This window comes from Hemiscyllium ocellatum, chromosome 7 (genome assembly GCF_020745735.1).
Source record: "Hemiscyllium ocellatum isolate sHemOce1 chromosome 7, sHemOce1.pat.X.cur, whole genome shotgun sequence".
NCBI classification, from domain to species: Eukaryota; Metazoa; Chordata; class Chondrichthyes; order Orectolobiformes; family Hemiscylliidae; genus Hemiscyllium; species Hemiscyllium ocellatum.
Window position 1 is genome coordinate 111,593,672 of NC_083407.1, and position 23,164 is coordinate 111,616,835.

A 23,164-nucleotide genomic window follows, 5' to 3' on the forward strand; every position below is an offset into this window, starting at 1 on the left:
AAAACTGACTGTAAAATCTTCCATAAATATGAGTAAAAAAGGATTAACAAAAACAAATGTAAGTTAAATGGGGAGCAGAAAAATGTAAAAGAATTGAACACACATTTTATTGTACAAAAGAGCATGCAAATAATTTCCCAGAAATTCCAGGGAACCAAAGACAGGGAAGAATTGAAGAAAATTAGTACCTGTTAAAAAAAGGTGCTATAGATTTTAATGAGGTTAAAGACTGATGAAGTTCCAGAGCCTGATAATCTACATCTCAGCACTGAAGGAAGTCATTCTGGAAATACTGGATGTATGTGGTTACCTTCCAAAATTTTCTAGTTTGTGAGGAATTCCTACAGAATAGAAGGCGATAATTGCAATCACCCTATTAAAGAAGGAGTGAGAGGGAAGAAAAACCCAAAAGAATCACAGATCAGTCAGCCCAACATGAATAGTGTGGAAAATTGGGTCCGTATTAAAATACAACATACAGAACAATTGGGAAGATTAATGGGATTGGACAAAGTCAGCATGGGTCTATGAAAGGGAAATTATGTTTAATGAATCAACTGGAGCTTTTTGGAATAACTCGTAGAGTAGATAAGGGCAAACTAGTGGATGTGGTATTTGGATTTTCAGAAGGTTGTTGATGAGGTCCCATATAAGACGCAAGTGGACAAAAAGAAAATACAAAGCAATGGGGGTAATGTACTGGCATAAATTGAGAACTGGCTGTCAGACCACAAACAGAGTGGGATTAAATGGATCTTTTTTTGGTTGGTACGTGATTTTTGGGGGATCAGTGCTTGGGCACCAGCTATTCATAGTAGATGCCTTGGATGAAGAAACTAGCTGCAATATTTCCAAGTTTGCTGATGACATAAAATGAGGTATGTTTGTGAATTGTGAGGAGGATGTAAGGACAATCTAGACAAATTGAGTGTATGGGAAAGCACAGGGCAGATGTAAATAATGTGAAGTTATACATTTTAGTGTGAAAAACAGAGAGGCAGAGTATCACTTAAATGGTCATTTATTAGGATATGCGTATTTACAAAGGGTTCTGGGTATCCTGTAAATCAATCAATGAAAATAAACAAGCAAGGAATTAGGTAGAAAAATAGTACATTGGCCTTCATTGCAAGAGGATTTGAGTTCAGAGATAGTGATATCTGACTGCAGTTATACAAGGCCTCAGTGAGACCACACCTGGTGTATTTCATGCAGTTTTAATCTCTCTGTCTAAGAGAGGATATGTTTGTCATCGAGGAAGTGAGGTGAAGTTCAGTTGGCTGACACCACAGCTGGTGCGACTGTTGTGTGAGGAGAGATTGGTTCAACTAGACCTATATTCACTAGAGTATAGAAGAATGAGAGGGGATTTGATTGAAAAATATAAAGTTTTAATGGGGTGGACAGTCAGATTTGAGTAAAATTATTCCTTTGTTTGACAAAGTTAAAAATCACACAACACCAGGTTACAATCCAACAGGTTTAATTGGAAGCACACTAGCTTTCAGAGAGTCGCTCCTTCATCAGGTGGTAGTGGAGGACTCAATCCTAACACACAGAATTTATAGCAAAAATTTACAGTGTGATGTAACTGAAATGATACATTGAAAAATTGATTGCCTGTTAAGCCTTTCATCTGTTAGAATACCATGACAGTTTCACTTCTTTTATGTGTAAATCATGGGGAAACCGAGCAAAGGCTACGACAACGGATGAATGGGCATCTCACAACAATCAACAGACAGGAGGGCTCCCTCCCAGTTGGGGAACACTTCAGTAGTCCAGTACATTCGACCTCGGACCTTCAGGTGACCATCCTCCAAGGCGGACTTCGGGACAGGCAGCAGAGAAAAGTGGCCGAGCAGAGGCTGATAGCTAAGTTTGGTACCCATAGGGAGGGCAGCAACTGGGACCTTGGGTTCATGTCACATTACAGGTGATCACCATTGCACTACACACACACACAGGTACTCCTACACACACACACACACACTGGCACTCCTATACTCACTTACACACGGACACACATATACACAGATGCGCACAGACACCCACACACACCCTTACAGATACACACACTCCAACACTCACACATGTACCCCCTCACAGACTTAAGACACTCTGCACTCACTGCACACACACATACACTTTCTCACATTCACAACGCCTAACCCAGACAGACAGACACACACACAGACAGACAAAGACCCACATGCACACATATATTTTGTGGGGTGAATTTGTATTTGCAGGGTTACATTGTACTTTGCTCAAAAACTGCATGAATTCATGTAAAACTGCGTTATCTCACTTTTTAGATTAGAATCAATCTAAACATCATGGCATAGACAGAGAACACGGGGGGCTAACACCTTCAACATATTGTTTAGCTATCACCATTGTTCACAGCTAACCTGACAATGCAACTGTTTTAAAAAAGGTTTTGTGATTTACACACGAAAGAACTAAAACTATCACTGTTTTTTAACAGATGAACAACTTAACAGACAATCAATTTTTCAATGTATCATTTCAGTTACATCACACTGTAAATGTTTGCTATAAATTCTGTGTGTTAGGATTGAGCCCTCCACTACCACCTGATGAAGGAACGATGCTCCGAAAGCTGGTGCTTCCAATTAAACCTGTTGGACTATAACCTGGTGTTGTGTGATTTTTAACTTTGTACACCCCAGTCCAACACCAGCATCTCCAAATCATGACTCCTTTGGTTGAGGCGTCTAGAACCAGAGCACAGTTTTATGATATGGAGCAGTATTTGGGACTGAAATGAAGAAATATTTCTTTACCCAGACGGTAGTCAACATCTGATATTCACCACACAGAAGCTGTGGAGGCCAAGTCATTGAACATATTCAAGAAAGAGACTGATAATTCATTTTTAAGTCTAAGAGGCAACAGGAGCCATGGAGAGAAAGTGGGAATACCATCTTAAGATAGAGGAACGGTCATGATCATATTGAATGGTGGAGCAGGCTCAAACGGCCAAATGGCTTACTCCAGCTCCTAGTTTCAAGGAAGTAGCTCCAATATTTGCTGCTTACCTCCCATACCTGGGAACAGTATCACTGTGCTCAATATGAATTAAATTGAATTGAATTTAATTAGCTTTATTGTCACATGTACTCAGATGTGCACAGTGAAAAGGTCACATGTCGCCACTTGCAGTGCCATCTTAGGTACAAGGTACCTAGGTACATATTCTTCAGTACAAGTTTTTACAAAAAAAATTACAAAAATAAAGAAATGAGAAGCCTAACACTACAGACCATAAGAGAAAATTCATAAAATAGAGAAATAAAAAGTTCAGAATAACAGTCCTTCTAACCCAGTCCATGTCAGCACCTTGCCTCCAGTCTGCGCCAAGCCCTGAATTACCTTAAGGCCGCAAGTCCACACTGAGAGCATGCTGGGCCGGGAAACTGCAACACAAGACTGGGAATGTAAGAAATGCCAGCCCAGATGTGAGACTGGTTACTTCTTAATTAATGTAATATGGTTTCTCAATCATTAAGATAAATGTACTAATTGCCATTTTTAGTCCTGAAACCTGAAAAATTTGGACAGGCAAAGAAATTTCTTTATACGTGATGAATTGAAAAACATTCTGAGTGAAAATAGATAACTGGCACATCTTAAATACTGCTAGTCTGAATGTCTAGAAAATGGCAGACAATTGTCTTTTCTGAAGGACTGTATCTACGTCGATGCAATAGTCTAACATTGCTGTCCGTCTTGATGATGCATTCAAAGACAGCTGTGAGTTCAAAATCACAATAATCTAACTCAAAGAAGAGTGGTATAAGAATTGTATTAAATGCTATTAAATGCCGTGATATCAATCTGTAGTGACATCTAGCAACTAAAAGAATAATTGCAATGCAAGTGGCATCAATCTTGAGAATTATGGTTCAAAAACATACATAGCAATTAAACACTGAGAAATTGGACAAATGTATTTCTCTACTGAGGTTGCTTTCTTTGACTTCAGACTCTGTTGCCTATTAATAATACCTTGACAATAAAACAACTAAATGTTCTGCTTGAACTAGTCAAAAATATTTTGATGGACAGAGGTTGATTTGGTTCAATGTTAATTAGGCTGCTTAAAATGCGAACCTTTACACACCACAATTTAAAATAGGACACCTAATTAATTATTAATCAAACATATATCACATTTTGCGTGTCTCATTTATCATTGTGTTAAACATAGGAAGACAATGTCACTACCCCATGTGAAACAATGCAACTTCAGGGACACAATGATAATGGGCTATTATAGATAAGACTAGTTCCCAGTTACAGTGTTCACTTCACCAATCTCTATGGAATGCTACTGGAAATGAGCAATCCTCATTTAGGACAACATTGCATAATAAACCAAAGAAAGTACTGTATGCTCTGGAAATCTGATACAATGACAGAGAATGCTCTGCAGAGCAGGCAGTGACTATGGAGAGACCAACAAAGTTAATGTTTAGACTTCCATCAGAATCAAAATAAGTTGCAAGTGTTTGGGATAACAGAGGAATGGATAAGGCCGTCACTAAGGGAGCAGATCCTTCAGAATGCTGAAAGATGAAAGAAGAGTTGTGGTGACATTAGGGTGCAGGCAGAGGAAATGGTAAACTGTGATCCATTCAATACCAAGGCTTGTGGGGTGCAAAGTGAAGAAGGCAGGGTGAAACTTAGCATCAACCGTGGGACAGAGGAATCCTCAGGTGAGGTTAAAAGGAAGACACGTTAAAAGTATTGTTGCGGCAAGTGATATTTTGAGGACTGTTGTGGTAGGATACTGGAACACATTTTTACAGGATGCAAGGTGGCAGCAAGTATATTCAAAGTACCTGTGGCAGTATATCCTGGGGTATACAAACTACCAAAAGTATTAGCTATTCAGAGAAAGCAGGAAAGCAGGAGAACATCATTAATGGTCAAAACTTGAAACTGCCCAAGAGCCATTTAACAGCTTAGTGCTGAGTTGATTGGGTGAGTATAACTGACTTAGAACCTCCTATTCTTAATCAAAAACAAATAAATAAACATTTGCCTGGAAATGTAGGAACATAGGAACAGGAAAGACCATTCAGCCCTTGGAGCCTGTTCCATCAGTTAACGAAGTTATGGCTGATCTGTGGCCTAACTCCACTTACCTTGCTTTGGCCCATATCCCTTAGAACCTTTGCTTAACAAAAAAAATCAATTTCAGATTTAAAATTAACCAACTGATCTAGCGTCCACAGCTGTTTGTCAAAGAGAGTTCCAAATACTTGGTGTAGAAGAACTTCCTAAAATTTCTCCTGAACAGTCTGACCATAAATGTCAGATTATGTCCCTCAGTTTTGTAATCCCCAATCAGTGGAAATAATTTATCCTTATTCACCCTGTCTCTTCCTGGAAATATCTTGAAGGTAGGATAGTTCCTAAAAAATGCTATTGGGTTTGAAATATTGAGAAACAAGGCACTGAGACACCCAAGGAGCGTCCAAAATAGAATGAGCTTTAAACCACAACTCTTAAATGTTGAGCACACAGGATGACCTTCAGGACTTTACAATTTCCAGAGCTACAGGGACATAAGAAAGCAAATGTTGAAATGATAGGTTATAAATATTTCCAATATCTGGCACTGTCATTTCTGACAGGAACTGGGACTCTTTTGTAAGATATTGAATGGCCTAATGTCTACTTCAGAACCTTTCCAGGAAGTTGGGTTTCCCTAAACAACCAAAGCATAGGCTTGCTTTTGTGTGGAGAGAGCCTCATGAGTTAATGTCAGTGACAAGGTACCATCTCTTCCCTTTTGAACTTGACATTGTGCCAGTAGAAGCAGAATTGCTCCTGCCTGCTCCACAGCATTCATGAATGAATCTGTAATCCCTGTTTGTATCATGCTCATTGCTGCAAGGCCTTACCTGATGCCAATGAAACTAGGGAGCTCAAATATGAGTTCCCTGTTTGTGCCTGTTCATCTAGTCCAATCAGGGTGCTCTGGCTGACATTTAAAAAGGGGAGTGTCAGAGATGTCAGCATTCTGAACTCTGAGGCAGAACTATAGTCAAGGATGGTTCATGTATACATAAAAGGTGACTTCGTGATGGGATATGGCCTCTGTGGAGTTATTTCAGAGGCAACTAGTGTAAAGCATGATCCTGAAGAAAGTTGCTTATAACAGGCATCCTTCAGTTGGGGGTAAGCATTTTTTTCCACCATGCCTTTGTTTAGGAATCTTGACACATTCAATCCTGCTGTCAAGGACTGGGCCACTATGTGGAAAGAACATACTTTCTCTGAGCAAAGGACATTGTGACAGACAAGATACAATGCGCAATTTTCCTGCCAGCCTGTGGAGCTGAAGCTTTTTCTCCCATTAGGAGCCTCACTTTTCCTGAGACACTATATACTAAAACCTTTCAAGAATTGACTGACATAGTTAAGGAATATTACAACATCAAGCCTACGCTAATTCTGAAATGCTGTCATTTTTACTCAGAATTCAAGAACCAAGGGAATCCGTATTGGAATTTTAACTCCTTTATGATAATGAGCAGAAGCCTGAGAATTTGTTTTAATCCTCAAAGAGATGTATAGAGACCAACAAGGATGTAGGATTAATGTTATGACCATGGAAAATGCCTGCTAGCTGTTGCCCAAGTGGACTTCAAACAGGCGCTACAATGGCTTTAATTTGGAAAATATGGGAAGTGGAGCTTACAAATTGCAAGATATTCTGATGCAAGTGGACACCCTCCCCAGTCTGACTGAACTTGGAACGCCACTCGGGTGCAGACAAAAACATAGCCTCACTCAGGACATACCCTCAGCAAAGTGAGTCTAGGGCAGCCCACAGCAAAACCCCAAAATAAAGCCAAGCCTCAGCCAAACGATCACGATTTTCTTCAGGATCCTGGCTAGCAAACTAATTTTAGTTGTTGCCAAAATGCAGACTTGAGACAGCAAAAGAATCCTACAAGACCTAAATTGAATAGGCCGGTATCCAGGAGGGTATTCTGGAGAGTTCATACATTTGGACTGGAACAATTAAATTGCTTAACAACATCAACATTTTTTCAGAGTGGAAGCCTGTGAGCAGTGGAGTGCCAAAAGGATTGGTGCTGGGCCCACTACTTTTCGTCATTTATATAAATGATTTGAATGCAAACATAAGACGTACAGTTAGTAAGCTTGCAGAAGACACCAAAATTGGAGGTGTAGAGGACAGCAAGGACGATTACCTCAGATTACAACAGGATCTTGATCAGATGGGCCAATGGGCTGAAGAGTGGCAGATGGAGTTTAATTCAGATAAATGCGAGGTGCTGCATCTTGGGAAAGCAAATCTTAGCAGTACTTATACACTTAATGGTAAGGCACTAGGGAGTGTTGCTGAACAAAGATTCCTTGGAGTGCAGGTTCATAGCTCCTTGAAAGTAGAGTCACAGGTAGATAGGATAGTGAAGAAGGTATGCTTTCCTTTATTGGTCAGAGTATTGAGTACAGGAGTTGGGAGGTCATGTTTTGGCTGTTGACATTGGTTAGGACACTTTTGGAATATTGCATGCTTTCTGGTCTCCTTCCTATCGGAAGGATGTTGTGAAACTTGAACGGGTTCAGAAAACATTTACAAAGATGTGGCCAGGGTTGGAGGATTTGAGATATAGGGAGAGTTTGAATAGGTTGGAGCAGTTTTCACTGGAGCGTCAGAGGCTGAGGGGTGACCTTATAGAGGTTTATAAAATCATGAGGGGCATGGATAGGATAAATAGACAAAGTCTCTTCCCTGGCGTGGGGGAGTTCAGAACTAGAGGGCATAAGTTTAGGATGAGAAGGATATAAAAGAGAACCAAGGGGCAACTTTTTCACACAGAGAGTGGAACATGCATGGAATGAGCTGCCAGAGGAAGTGGTGGAGGCTAGTACAATTGCAACATTTAAAAGGCATCTGGGTGGGTATATGAATAGGAAGGGTTTGGAGGGATTTGGGCCAGGTGCTGGCACGTAGCACCAGATTAGCTTGGTATATCTGGTCGAGGTGGACGAGTTGGACCAAAGGTTCTGTTTCCATGCTGTACATCCCTATGACTCTAAAATCAAAACAAATAAAGATAAACGTCTGGTTAAATTGTCATCCAATTCTAATGGAGGTAAATACTGGTGCAGCCATTTCAGTGATCACAGCACCAGTATTTAATAAAATTTGCTCTGGAATCCTACCCTTAAATTTGTGCAAGGCCTTAGCTAGGCTGAGAAACTATAACAGTGAACCTTCACAGATTAAGTGTCCAAGTTCAGTTCTGGTCTGTTATGAAAGGCTGCTGGTTCAGTTACCAGTGATTGTCGTAAGAGGCTTGGGCCCAAGATTTATAGGTCAATACTGGTTGCGAGAGATTCATCTAGATTGGTTCAATATTTTTCAATTAGAAAATGGTTGCCCGAGTGAAGTCCTAATTAAATACCCAGAAATCTTCCTGGGGGTTCTAAGGACTATTAGAGGAGCCAAGATCACTTGCATTTGACCAAGAGTAATTCTACAATTCTGCAAAGTCTGCCCAGTGCCATTAGCCTTAGGCACAAAAGTAGAAGCAGAAACCAAAAGGCTGGAAAGTGAAGGAATTATCAAACCAGTCCAATTTGCAGAAAGGCAGCAATTCGCCTTAGTGGGGATCTTAAACAATGATAAACCATTTCTTGAGCTGGATAAATACTCAATCCCTCGGATAGAGGATTTATATGCAAAGCTAGCAGGAGGTCTGTCCTTACGAAGTTGGACGTGAGCCATGCTTACTTGCAATTGCGTTTAGATAAGGATTCTCAGAGTATCCTACAATTAATACCCATAAGGGCTTGTACCAATATACAAAACTGCCACTTGGGGCATAATCAGCCTATTCGATATTTCAGCAAATGATGGAGAGGTTCAAGGTTTACCTCAGGTCACTATTAACCTAGATGATGTCCTGATAACATGGAAAACTAATTAGAAACACTTAAAGAAGATGGATATGGTCCTAAGGTGCTTTTCCAAGGCTGGCTCATGCCTAAGACGGGAACAAAATATGTTCCAGGACTCCCACCTACCTATTTGGATAAGAAGTGATGGCAATCAAAAGTGCCCCGACTCTCAAGTTTGTCCAGGAGCTTAGCTTTCAACGAAGTAAAGAAGTAAAGGCCTGGTATGTAAGCACTTTGTCATTACAAGGGCTCACTACCCATTGTCAGATATTAATAATCCCCTTTAGCAGACATTCATTCTCTGCAGACCGACCTTTAATCACTCCTTTGTCTGTCCAATTGCTTTTCTCGCTCTTCAGGCTCTATCTCCAACTATCATTTACTCCCTCCCCCCCTCCCCCAACACACACACACACACACACACACACACACTCCACCCACTTCCATTTTCTGTATAAAATCCTTTATCTAGCTTCCATCAGTTCTGAAGAAAGATCACTGGACTGGAAACATTAACTCTGATCTCTTCCACAGATGCTGCCAAACCTGGAAAGATTTTCAGCAATTTCTGTTTTTGTTTAAGTTTTCTGGTCACGATTCCAGTCACAACAAATGATATCAGACTTTGGACACATTATGATCCAGTCCTTTCCAAACTGAAACAGTTGGTATTAATGGGAAAATCAAAGAGTTGTCACAACGAGAGTTTTGGATCGGGAGATACCAGCTCACAGTATATACAGTATATTGTTATGGAAAGTGAGTGTGATTCTCCTGAGCAAAGGTCACTGTCAAATACAGGCTGAACACCACAAGGGCCATCCAGGGATCTCCAGAATGAAAATGTTGACACGATGTTATGCCGTCAGGTTTGGATACAGACTTGGCTGCATTGACTGGGCAGTTTCCAGAGTGTCAATTTGGACAAAACCTACTGCCAGCAGCTTTCCCACATCCAAGGGAATGGCTGGGTAAACAGCCTACAGCCTCGCGAGATATTAAACTCTCACTTTTCTTGTTTACGTATATGATCACCCACACACAACTACAGGGAGAGCACTAGCAGAGTTTCTAATAGGTAGAAGACTCTACTTCAGGTTAAGTCTGACATTTCCAGACCTGGGAGGGTGGTGAAGGATGAAATGGCATTAGGGACTCCAATGCCAGACCCAAGACTCTGCAAGCAAGTGAGAGAAATTGAAACAGGGGATGAAGTTTGGTGGAAATATCACAGAAATGACCCTGTATCGGTAAGAGGCATGGTCAGCATGAGGTTAGGACTAGTGATATTTAAAGTAGTGGTGATGGTCCTGAATATGCAAGTGGACCATATGAAAGCTTGAAAACAATGTGGGAGCAAAACGTCTACTGCTCCTTGGAACATTTGAAAATGCTGCCAGGACCTGTGGGTTCATCACCTCTATCAAGTGTGGGTGTGTCCTCAGAATCAAAGATGGGCATGACAGAAATAGCTGCTTGGACGTCTTTGCCTCCAGAAGAAGAGATGCTCCTGGCGCAGGAAGCAAGATTCTGTGCATTACAATGCCCCAGAAGGTTCTCGAACAATAAGGACCGACTTATGCCCTTTGAATCAGAGGAGGAGGGATACAATGATTATAATGAGGTCAGCCAGGTGGATCTCATACAGTATGAGTTCTCTGATTGGGGCTGTTAATCAGGGAGCCCTGGCTGACACATAAAATGGGGAGTGTCAGAGATATTCTAGTGCCTTACTCTGTATGAGGCAGGGCTGTTGCCAGGAACTGTTCATTTATAAATACAGGGTGACTTGGTGACAGGATACTAGCCTCTCTGGAGTTAGTTCACCTGTGGCAAGCCCATCGTTCCAACAGCAGTATTTGATTTACCATAGTGATACTGTTTCTTACTCAATGAATTCAGGACAGGCCTGGAACCCTGTGCAGGCAATTTCATCCTTTGGAACTTCAGTACAAACCCCTTATGCACTTGTGGAAAGATCAAGCAACACTGCACCTTTTAAGGAGTATCCCTGCTGCAGGCAAATCTCTAATTCAGCAATAGACAATAGACAATAGGTGCAGGAGTAGGCCATTCTGCCCTTCGAGACTGCACCACCATTCAATATGATCATGGCTGATCATCCTTAATCAGTATCCTGTTCCTGCCTTATCTCCATAACCCTTGTTTCGACACTCCTTGAGAGCTCTATCCAACACATTCTTAAATGAATCCAGAGACTGGGCCTCCACTGCCCTCTGGGGAAGAGCATTCCACACACCCACCACTCTCTGGGTGAAGAAGTTTCTCCTCATCTCTGTCCTAAATGGTCTACCTCGTATTTTTAAGCTTTGTCCTCTGGTTCGGCACTCACCCATCAGCGGAAACATGTTTCCTGCCTCCAGAGTGTCCAGTCCTTCAATAATCTTATATGTCTCAATCAGATTCCCTCTCAGTCTTCTAAACTCAAGAGTATGCAAGCCCAGAGGCTCCAGTCTTTCAGTATAAGGCACTCCCACCATTCCAGGAATTGACCTCGTGAACCTACACTGCACTCTCTCAATAGCCAGAAAGTCTTTCCTCAAATTTGGAGACCAGAACTGCACACAGTACTCCAGATGTGGTCTCACCAGGGCCCTGTACAGTTGCAGAAGAACCTCTTTCCTTCTATACTTAATCCCTCTTGTTATGAAGGCCAACATGCTATTAGCCTTCTTCACTACCTGCTGTACCTGCATGCTTACCTTCATTGACTGGTGTACAAGAACACCCAGATCTCTCTGTACTGCCCCTTTACCTAAATTGATTCCATTTAGGTAGTAATCTGCCTTCCTGTTCTTGCCACCAAAGTGGATAACCATACATTTATCCACACTAAACTGCATCTGCCATGCATCTGACCACTCACCTAACTTGTCCAGGTCACCCTGTAATCTCCTAACATCCTCATCACATTTCACCCTGCTACCCAGCTTAATATCATCAGCAAATTTGCTAATGTTATTGCTAATACCATCTTCTATTTCATTAACATATATTGTAAAAAGCTGCGGTCCCAGTACTGATTTCTGCGATACCCCACTGGTTACTGCCTGCCATTCCAAAATGGAGCCGTTTATCACTGCTCTTTGTTTCCCATCAGCCAACCAACTTTCAATCCAAGTTAGTAATTTGCCCCCAATACCATGCACTCTAATTTTGCTCACTAACCTCCTGTGTGGGACTTTATCAAAAGCTTTCTGAAAGTCCAGGTACACTACATCTACTGGATCTCCCTCGTCCATCTTCAGAGTTACATCCTCAAAACATTCCAGAAGATTAGTCAAGCATGATTTCCCCTTCATAAATCCATGCTGACTCTGACCTATCCTGTTACTACTATCCAGATGTGTCGCAATTTCATCCTTTATAATTGACTCCAGCATTTTTCCCACCACTGAGGTCAGACTAACTGGTCTATAATTCTCTGTTTTCTCTCTCCCTCCTTTCTTAAAAAGTGGGACAACATTAGCCATCCTCCAATCTGCAGGAACTGATCCTGAATCTACAGAACAATGGAAAATAATCACCAATGCATCCACGATTTCTAGAGCCACCTCCTTCAGTACCCTGGGATGCAGACCATCAGGTCCCGGGGACTTATCAGCCTTCAGACCTAACAGTCTCTCCAACACCATTTCCTGCCTAATATAAATTCCCTTCAGTTCAGGTCCTTCAGCCACTATTACATCTGGGAGATTGCTCGTGTCTTCCCCAGTGAACACAGATCTAAAGTACCAATTCAACTCTTCTGCCATTTCTTTGTTCCCCATAATAAATTCACCTGTTTCTGTCTTCAAGGGCCCAATTTTAGTCTTAACCATTTTTTTTCTTTTCACATACCTAAAAAAGCCTTTACTATCCTCCTTTATATTTTTGGCCAGTTTACCTTTTTTCTCTGCGTATTTCCTTCTTAGTAATCCTCTGTTGTTCTTTAAAAGCATCCCAGTGCTCCGATTTCCCAATTATCTTTGCTATGTTATACTTTTTCTCTTTTAACTTTATATGTTTCTTAACTTCCCTCGTCAGCCATGGCCACCCATGCCTCCTCCTAGGATCTTTCTTCCTTTTTTGGAATGAACTGATCCTGCACCTTCTGCATTATACACAGAAATATCTGCCATTGTTCCTCCACTGTCATCCCTGCTAAGGTATTGCACCATTGAACTTTGGCCAGCTCCTCCCTCATAGCTCCATAGCTCCCTTTATTCAACAGAAATATTGTCACTTCCGATTGTACACTCTCCCTCTCAAATTGCAGATTGAAGCTTATTGTATTATGGTCACTACTTCACTTCGAGGTCCCTGACCAATTCTGGTTCGCTGCACAATGCCAGATCCAGTATTGCCTTCTCCCTGGTCAGCTTCAGCACCAGCTGTTCTGAGAATCCATCTCTGAGGCACTCCACAAAGTCTCTTTCTTGAGGTCCAATACCATCCTGATTCTCCCAGTCTACCTGCTTGTTGAAATCCCCCATAACAACTGTAGTAACGTCTTTCCACAGGCCAATTTCAGCTCCTGATTTAACTTACATCTGACATCCAGACTATTGTTTAGGGGCCTGTAGATAACTCCTAAGAGGGTCTTTTTACCCTTAGAATTTCTCAGCTCTATCCACACTGACTCTACATCCCCTGATTCTAGGTCCCCCCACGCAAGGGACTAAATATCATCCCTAACCAACATTGCCACCCCACCCCCTCTGCCCGTCAGTCTGTCCTTACGATAGCACGTGTAGCCTTGAATATTTATTTCCCAGGCCCTGTCCACTTGAAGCCACGTCTCCATTATCCCCACAATATCGTATCTGCCAATTTCCAAAAGAGCCTCAAGCTCATCCATCTTATTTCTAATGCTTCGTGCATTCATGTATAGTATTTTTAACTTGTTACTGCCCTCACCCTTCCCATCAACTCCTTTTTCACTCAACCTCACAGCATGATCCCTTTCTGAGTTTTCTGCCTCATTGATACAGTTGTCTTTCTTGACTTCCCTTGTTCTTTCCCTGCAATTTCCTTCTTAAACATCCAGTATGTCCCCTCCCCCCCGCTACTTAGTTTAAACGTAGCTGTGTCGCAGTAGCAAACCTGCCTGCCAGAATGCTGGTCCCTAACCTATTAAGGTGCAGACCGTCTCTATTTTAGAATTTATGCTTACCACAAAACACACCCCAATGATCCAAGAATTTGGTTCCTTGCTTCCTGCACCAGTTCCCCAGCCACACGTTCAAGTCCATTATCTCCCTGTTTCTGGCCACACCAGCCCGAGGAACTGGAAGCAAACCGGAGATAACCACCTTGGACGTCCTGCTTTTCAGCCTTCTTCCTAGTTCTCCGAAGTCCCGCTGTAGTATGTTCCTCCTCTTCTTCCCGACATCATTTGTGCCAACATGTATCACCACCTCTGGCTCTTCACCTTTGCCTTTGAGGATTTCCTGCACTCTGTCTGTGATGTCTTTAACCTTGGCACCAGGAAGGCAACACACCATCCTTAAGTCCCGTCTGCTGTTACAAAAACCCCGGTCAGTTCCTCTCACTATGGAGTCCCCTATTACCACGGCTCTGTGCGATGTCCGACTCTTCCGCTCTGTCTCCATGCCAACTTTTGATTGAACATAGAACATAGAAAAATACAGCGCAGTACAGGCCCTTCGGCCCTCGATGTTGCGCCGACCAAATCCTACCTAACCTACACTAGCCCAATAACTTCCATATGCCTATCCAATGCCTGCTTAAATGACCATAAAGAGGGAGAGTTCACCACTGCTACTGGCAGGGCATTCCATGAACTCACAACCCGCTGCGTAAAGAATCTACCCCTAACATCTGTCCTATACCTACCACCCCTTAATTTAAAGCTGTGTCCCCTAGTAACAGCTGACTCCATTAGCGGTAAAAGGTTCTCAGTGTCTACCCTATCTAAACCCCTAATCATCTTATACACCTCTATCAAATCTCCCCTAAACCTTCTTTTCTCCAATGAGAACAGGCCTAATGACAGACCTGGCCGCCTCGCGGACTGGCAGTGTCATCTGTCTCTACTGTTTCAATGAGATGATCGCTTGGTTCTAGGGATTTGTATTTGTGAAATGATTAAGGCGAGTATCAGAACAGTAATCAGAGATGAAATAACTGAAGGATCATCTAGTGAGGCTCTGTGAGTGGAGCTAAGAAATAAGGAGGGGATGGTGATGTTATTGGGGTTATACTATCGGCCCCCAAATAGTCAATGGGAATTAGAGGAACAAATATGCAGGGAGATTTTCTGAGACTTGTAGGCGCAATAGGGTTGTCATAGTAGGGGATTTTAATTTTCCTAGCATAGACTGGGACTGCCAGAGCATTCAGGGCTGAGATGGGGTGGAATTTGTTCATTGCTTTCAGGAAAGTTTCCTCAAACAGTATATAGAGGGGAAAGGGAAAGGCTCGATCTACTCTTGGGCAATAGTGCAGGACAAGTTACTGAGGTGACAGTAATGAAGCACTTTGGGATCAGTGACCATAGTTCTATTAATTTTAAAATAGTTATGGAGAGGGACAAAACTAGTCCACAGGCTCAAGTTCTAAACTAGGGCAAGGCAAATTGTGATGGAATTAGACAAGAGCTTGCAGGGGTTGATTGGAGTAGTTTGTCTGCAGGGAAAGGCACCTCTGGCAAGTGAGAGGCCTTCAAAAGTGAGATAGCTGGAGTTCAAGGTCTATAAGTTCCTGTGAGGGTGAAGGGCAAGGTTGGCAGGAGTAGGGAACCCTGGATAACAAGAGATATTGAGGATTTGACCACAAAAAAGAAGGAGGCATGGCTCAGGTACAGGAAGCTGGGATCAATGGAATCCCTAGAGGTATAAAGGATACAGGAGTTTACTGAAGAGGGAAATAAGGAGGGCAAAAAGGGGGCACAGGATAGCCTTGGCTGAGAAGAATAGGGTGAATCCAAAGAGGTTCTTTAAATATATTAAATGAAAAAGAACAACTAGAGAGAGTAGGACCCCTCAAGGATCAAAGTGGACATCTATGTGCAGAACCACTGGAAATGGGCGAGGTATTCAATGAATATTTCTCCTCTGTGTTTATAGTGGAGAAAGAAATGGAAACTTAGAGAAGTTAGCAGTGATATCTTGGGTCAGTCCATATCACAGTAGCGGAGGTGTTGGACATATTAGAATGTATGAAGGTGGATAAATCTCCTGGCCCTGACCAGATTTATTCAGGAACACTGCAAGAAGATCAAGAAGAAATTGCAGGGGCCTTGGCTGATATTTTGCATCATCATTAGCTACAGGTGAGGTCCCAGAAGACTGGAGGGTAGAGAATGCTGTGCCCTTATTCAAGAAGTGCTGCAAAGAAAAACCTGTAAGACCAGTAAGCCTAACACCTGTGATAGGTAATTTACTTGAAAATGGCCTGAGGGATAAGATAAATATGCATTTGGAAAGACAGGGTTTGATTAGGAATAGTCAGCATGGCTTTGTGCATGGGAGATTATGCCTCACAAATTTGTTAGAGATCTTTGATGAAGTAACCAGGAAGGTTGACAAGGACAGGGCATTAGACATCTTCTATATGGATTTCAGTAAGGTCTTTGAGAGGGTTCTACATGGTAGGCTGCTCTGGAAGGTTGATCGCATGAAATCCAGGGAGAGCTGGCAAATTGGATACACAATTGGCTTGATAGTAGGAAGCAGAGGGTAATAATGGAAGGATGTTTGTCAGACTGGAGACATGTAACTACTGGAGTGCCTCAGGGGTCAGTGCAGGGTCTATTATCTGCATCGATGATTTGGATGGGAATGCACAAGGCATGATTAGTAAGTTGGCAGATGACACTAAAGTAGGGCGGTATCATGGACAGTGGGGAAGGCTTTCCTTACTGCAGGGAGAAAGTGAGGACTGCAGATGCTGGAGATCAGAGCTGAAAAATGTGTTGCTGGAAAAGCGCAGCAGGTCAGGCAGCATCCAAGGAGCAGGAAAATCAACGTTTTGGGCATAAGCCCTTCTTCAGCAGCAGGGCCTTGATTAATTTGAGAAGTAGGCTGAGAAATGGCAAATAGAATTTAATATAGATAAGTGTGAGGTCTTACATTTTGGAAAGTCAAATCCAGGTAGGAGTTTCATAGTAAATGGTAAGGGCCTTAAGGAGTTTAGTGGAACAAAGGGACCTTGGAGTTCATGTGCACAGTTCTCTGAAAATAGAGCCACAGGAAGACAGGGCAGTGAAGAAGGCACACTGGCCTATATCACTCAGGGCACGGAGTAAGCAAGTTGGGAAGCTATGTTGCAATTATACAGGAGATTGGTGAGGCCGCACTTGGAGTATTGTGTTCAGTTTTGGTCACCTTCTTACAGGAAGGATGTTTTTAAACTGGAAAGAATGCAGAAGAAATTTACAAGGATGTTGGCAGGACACAAGGGCCTGAGCTATCAGGACAGATTGGACAAGCTAGGACTTTTTTCTTTAGTATGTAGGAGACTGAGGGGGGGGGGGTTCTTAAAGACGTGTACAAAATCATGAGAGACATGGATAAGGAGAATGCACTCAGTCTTAATCCCAGGAATGGTGAAATGAGGACTAGAGGGCATCAGTTTAAGGTTAGAAGTGAAAGAATAAAAGGGAACCTCGAGGGGCAACTTTTTACACAGAGGGTGACACACATATGGAATGAGCTGCCAGCGGAAATGGTTGAGGTAGGTACATTAACAACATTTAAAAGGCATTTGGACAAATACATGGATAGGAAAAATTTAATAGGATATGGGACAAGTGCAAGGAAATGGGATTAGCATGGATGGACATGTTGGTCAGTGTGGACCAGTTTGGGCCAAAAGGCCTGTCTTCGTGCTGTAAGAGTCTATGACTCTATGACTAAAAAGTAACTATTGGAATGGAAAGGAGATGTGGGAAGGTTGGCGCTTGCTGCAGAATTTAGGGAACTAAAATTGAAGTGTCATTTCCCATTGACAGGAGGAAGAGGCCATTGTTTTGAAACAAGCAGATATAGGCAAAAGTGAGTGAAGAAGTAGGCGGTATTGTGGTTCAGCAGTTAGCACTACTGCCTCACAGAGTCAGGGAACTGTCTTCAATTCCAGGGATGTGCAGGCTAGATAGGGAAAAGCAGAGTTACAGGCATAAGATTGGGGTGCATGTCTGGGTGGGATGCTCATTGGACAGGCTGTATCAACTTGATGGGCCGAACAGCTTGTTTTCATACTGTAGGGATCCTACGTTTCTATTCTCTGAAGTATGCATCAGGAGTGTAGCCCCTTGAAGTTGGAAACAGTGCCCCAAGATGCTCAATTATTTAATTCAGCCACAAACAATGAGAGTCATTCCTGCTGCAGGTACCAACACCTAACTTCTTAATTCCTGAGTAGTTTTCTGGACAGCACACCTGGAGCAGCAAAACCCAATTCTTTCTCTCTAGACACCAACATCTCACACACTCAACCAAATAGTTAACACTCTTATTATCATTCACAGATATCCTCAATAATTGCTGTCATTCCCTTGTTTCCATGAAAGAATTTATCATGCTCAAACTCCTACTTTCTCTCCCTCCTGGAGACAAGTGCATATGATTCCAGGGAGAGACAACTGAGTGTGTCCTGTCAATGATAGTCACCTTGATGGCCACTGACAATGTATGTTCAATTGCTCCATTATGAAGATGGCCCTCTTCCAGAAGAATCCTGAACCTGCCAAATCCATGCTGACTTCTTTGCAAGTTTCTCTTGACCCTCTCTTACTTCTTTCCTATAGCTGTGTAAATTTTCTCTCTTTGGGTGCACACCTAATTCCACTTTGAAAACCATGATCAAAGCTGCCTTCCACCACATTCTTAGGCAGTGCATTGCAGATCCTAACCCTAAGAATCAAAGGTGATATGCGGAAGCACTTTTTCCACATATCGTCTTTGATTCTTTTGCCAAACACATTAAGTTGGTGTTTTCTGGTTCTCAACCCTTCCCCAATGGAAACAGTTTTTCTCTCTGTGCTGTTTAGAACTCTCATGATTTTAAACACGTTTATAAAATTTCCTCCCAACCTTCCCTTCTCAAAGGAGAGCAATCCTGGCTTCTCTAATCTATCTATCTAGTTGAATCCTTCAACCATGAAATGAATCTCATAAATCCTTTCTACATCCTTCCCTAAAACCTTTATATGCTTCCTAAATGCAGTGTCCAGAATTATGTACAATTCTCCAATTGAGCCTGAGACATTTTTGTTCAGAGCAGTTCATCATGCCTTCTTTGATTTCATGCTCCTGTCCTCTATCTATAAAGCTGAGGAATTTGTCTGCATTTTTAACCCCTTTTTCACCTGCCCTGCTATCCTGAAAAGATTTGTGTACAGACACCACAAGTCTCCTTGTATTTACACCTCTTATAGAATGGTACGTATTTTCTTTGTTGCTTTTCCTCATTGTTTCTATTTTCAAATATTTAAATGACTGACCTAACAGGTTTCTGGGGGGTTATCCTTTGCCTTGCAATGCACACCAATGCCATCCAGAGTGAAAACGACAACGTTGCGATTCCATTCTGCTTGTTAAGGGAATAACTCCACAAAGGCCAATACCCCATCACCAAGTCACCCGTTTTATTTACACATACTTAGAATATGATACTGACCCAGCTAGCGTAAAATCAGCTCCAAGAGTGACCAGAACCCCTGACACTCCTGCTTATATCTGACAGCCAGGGCTCCCTGATTGGAACAGGTTATCAGCCCCCAATCAGTGAACTCATGTGCTATGAGTTCTACCCTGATGACATTGTTTCTATCACTATCGATAATTTTAGGAAGTTAACCTGACCCAAACCACACACAAATCCATTCTACCCTTGGCAGTTAAAAATCTGTTTGTTACTTTGTATATTGATTATGACAGCCAGTTAATACCATATTTTCCACTCTAAGTATTATGATATCAAAATACATCTCATTTTGTGAAAAGTTTAAATTAGATGAACTCATTAAAATGCCTTATTAACTCTAAATCACTAAAGCCAAAGTAATTTTCTTGATTGTAGTTGATGTTTTGATTTATAGCAACTAAAACTGTTACCCCAGCCAGCTATTTTGAGGAATACGTAGTGCATCTCAGGTTAATTTATAAATGCACATTAGATTAATTGAGTGGTCATAATAATGCCAAGAGTTCAATGTGGGCAATAGTGAGGTCATTCATTTTGGAGCCGAGAAGATAAATCAGAGTATTTTCTCAATGGTGAAAAATTATGAACTGAAAAGCAATAAAGATCTTTTAGAATTCAAGTACACAGATCATTTAAAGCTAGTGGGAAAGTATAAAGATAATTCAAAAGGTGAATAGAGTGCTGGCCTTTATCTAACAGGGGGTGGGAAAAAAGTTGTGCTTTAGCCGTGCAGAATCTGTGTTGAACCCCAAATGAATCATTTTATTCAGTTTTAGGCACCACAATTCAAGAAGGATATGTTGGCCTTGGAAGAGTTGCCACTTTAGCCAGCTATACTCACAAGCGCTCATATTACCTTTATTCAATTTCTTGAAAATAGTCTTGTGAACACTCAAGTCTGTGTCAAAATGCTTTTCACCATGACAGCATTTATTCCTACCCTGTTGCACAGTATTGGGTCTGGTGCAATCTGCTCTCTGATCTGCAGAACATGTTGATCTAAGAAAGTATCTATGAGTTCCTCAACTAAGTTATCTTTACCCATCTGATCTTTCCAGTCCCCGTGCAGCTTAATACCTCCCATGATTAGCACCACACCTTTCTGACAAATATCCATTACTTCTTCCTTTATACACCATCCTATTATATGTTTACTGTTAGGGGGCCTTATACACCACTCCCCCAAGTGAGTTTGTACCTTGATCATTTCTTATCTCTGTATAATCATAAGATATAGGAACAAAAGTAGGTCATCCCAACCCTTGAGTCTACTCCACCATTCATGGCTGATCTGATAATCTTCAATTCGCCTTCCATGACTTTTCCTCTTAATCCTTAATTTCCTTTTCTGATTAAAAATCTACCTCTCATAGTCTTGAATATATTTAACAATCCACAATTCAACACTCCTGTGTAGTGAAAAGTTCCACAGATTCACTATCCTATGGGAGTAGGAATTCCTCCTCATCTTTGTCCTAAATGAACAAACCTTTAGTCTGAGATCATATCCTCTGGATCTTGACTTTCCCAATCTTTCTGCATCTACCCCACTCAGAATCTTGTATGTTTCAATAAGGTCACTTCTCATTCTTCTATATTCCAATGAGTACAGACCCAGTCTACTCAAGCTCACCTCTTAAAGAAACTTGTTCCATACCCAGGATCAATCGTGTGAAATTTCTCTGGACTGCTTCCAATGCCAGTATATCTTTCCTGAGATAATGTTAAAAATCACACAACACCAGGTTATAATCCAACAGATGTATTTGGAAGCACTAGCTTTTGGAGCACTGCTCCTTCATCAGATGGCTGTGTGCTTCCAAATAAACCTGTTGGACTATAACCTGGTGTTGTGTGAGTTTTAACTTTGTCCACCTCAGTCCAACACTGGCACCTCCACAACATTCCTTAGATAAGGGGACCAAAACTGTTCAAAATAGTCTTGGTGTGGACTAACTAGTACATTGTATAGTTTCTTTTTTATTCAGAATTCCTTTTGAAATAAATCCATTATTTTATTTGTCTTCTCTTTTGCCTGGTAAACCTGTATGCTAGCTTTTTGGGATGAGTGCACAAAAAAATCAAATCTCGCTGATCTCTAGTTCTTTGCTTTCTTTCTCCATTTAAATAATATTCACCTTTTTTCTTCTTCCTGCTGAAGTGCAAACCTCTGATTTTCCCAAATATATTCCACGTGCCAAGTTTTTCCTATTCAGTTAACATATCTCTAACACTCTCCAAATGCTTTGTGTCACCACTTGGCTTCCCACCTCTTTTGGTGTCATCCACCAACTTGGCTATAGTACATTTACTTTCCTCATCCAAGTCATTAATATTTATTTTCAGCAATTGTGGCCCAGCAATGAACCCTGTGGCACACCACTAGTTCTGAGCAAAGAAGGGCTTATGCCCGAAACGTCAACTCTCCTGCTCCTTGGATGCTGCCTGACTGGCTGTGCTTTTCCAGTACCACATTCCTCGACCCTTTCCTGTCATGGTCTGTTTATTGTTTCTTGTGGTTGCATAGTGATAATGTTACCGCACTAATAATCCAGAACTTCCTCACTAGGGTTCTCAGGACACAGGCTCAAATCCCACACTATAGTAAATAGTGAAATTTGAATTCAATTAAAAATCTGGAATCAAACCCAAACTGAGTGGTGACCATATAACAATTGTTGGTTATTGTATAAACCTTTCAGTTCACTACTGTCATTTAGGGAAGGAAATATGTTGTTTTTGCTTGTTTTGCCCAAGTGTGACTCCAGACCCTTAGAAATGTGGCTGACTCTTAACTACCCTCTAGATAAATAGGGATAGGCAATAAGTATTAGCTTAGACAATGATGCTCACATTCCATGAAAACATTTTTACAAAACTTTTTTTGTGGCCTATAATTTACGATATCTTCCCAAATTTGAACCCTTGCTCCCAGATTCAATTTTAATGAGACTTAATTAGAGACAATTACTTCTTCTGGTGAGGTAATTAAGAATGAGGGAACGTAATTTTAAAATTAGCACTAGACTATTTAAGAGTGTCAACAGAAAGTGATTTTCAGACAAAGGGTTGTGGAATTCTAAATATCTCTTCCAAAAATCTATGGTTGCTAGGGTATTTAGAGTTTCTGAGACTGAGATCAAGAGTTTTGTTAGAAACAAGAAACAAAAATTGCTGGAGAAACTCAGCAGGCCTGGCACCATTTGTGAAAATAAACATTTGCTTTTTGCCTGTTTCAGATCTCCAACATCTGTGTTACTTTGTTTTAATTTTGAGCTTTGTAAGGTAAGGTTTTTGAAGATATAGAGCTTAAGTGGACAAATAAAAGCATGCGCATTAGTCATGTTCTAACCCAATAGCAGAACAGACTCAATCAAAGGGTCTAATCCTTGTTTCCATCTTCCTGATTACCTACAGTTACAAAATGGAATGTGATTTACAATTAATACATAATTACTTACCTATTAACAATATTCACTAATAACAGTAACAACATGCAATTGTTGGTGTGGCACAA

General features: G+C 41.4%; 1 protein-coding gene across 1 annotated transcript in view; it reads right to left on the bottom strand.

Annotated features, from left to right (window-relative positions):
- Positions 1-23,164, bottom strand: part of LOC132817597 (uncharacterized) — a 173,952-nt gene that overhangs the window by 150,406 nt on the left and 382 nt on the right. The gene's annotated exons all lie outside the window — the stretch shown is intronic.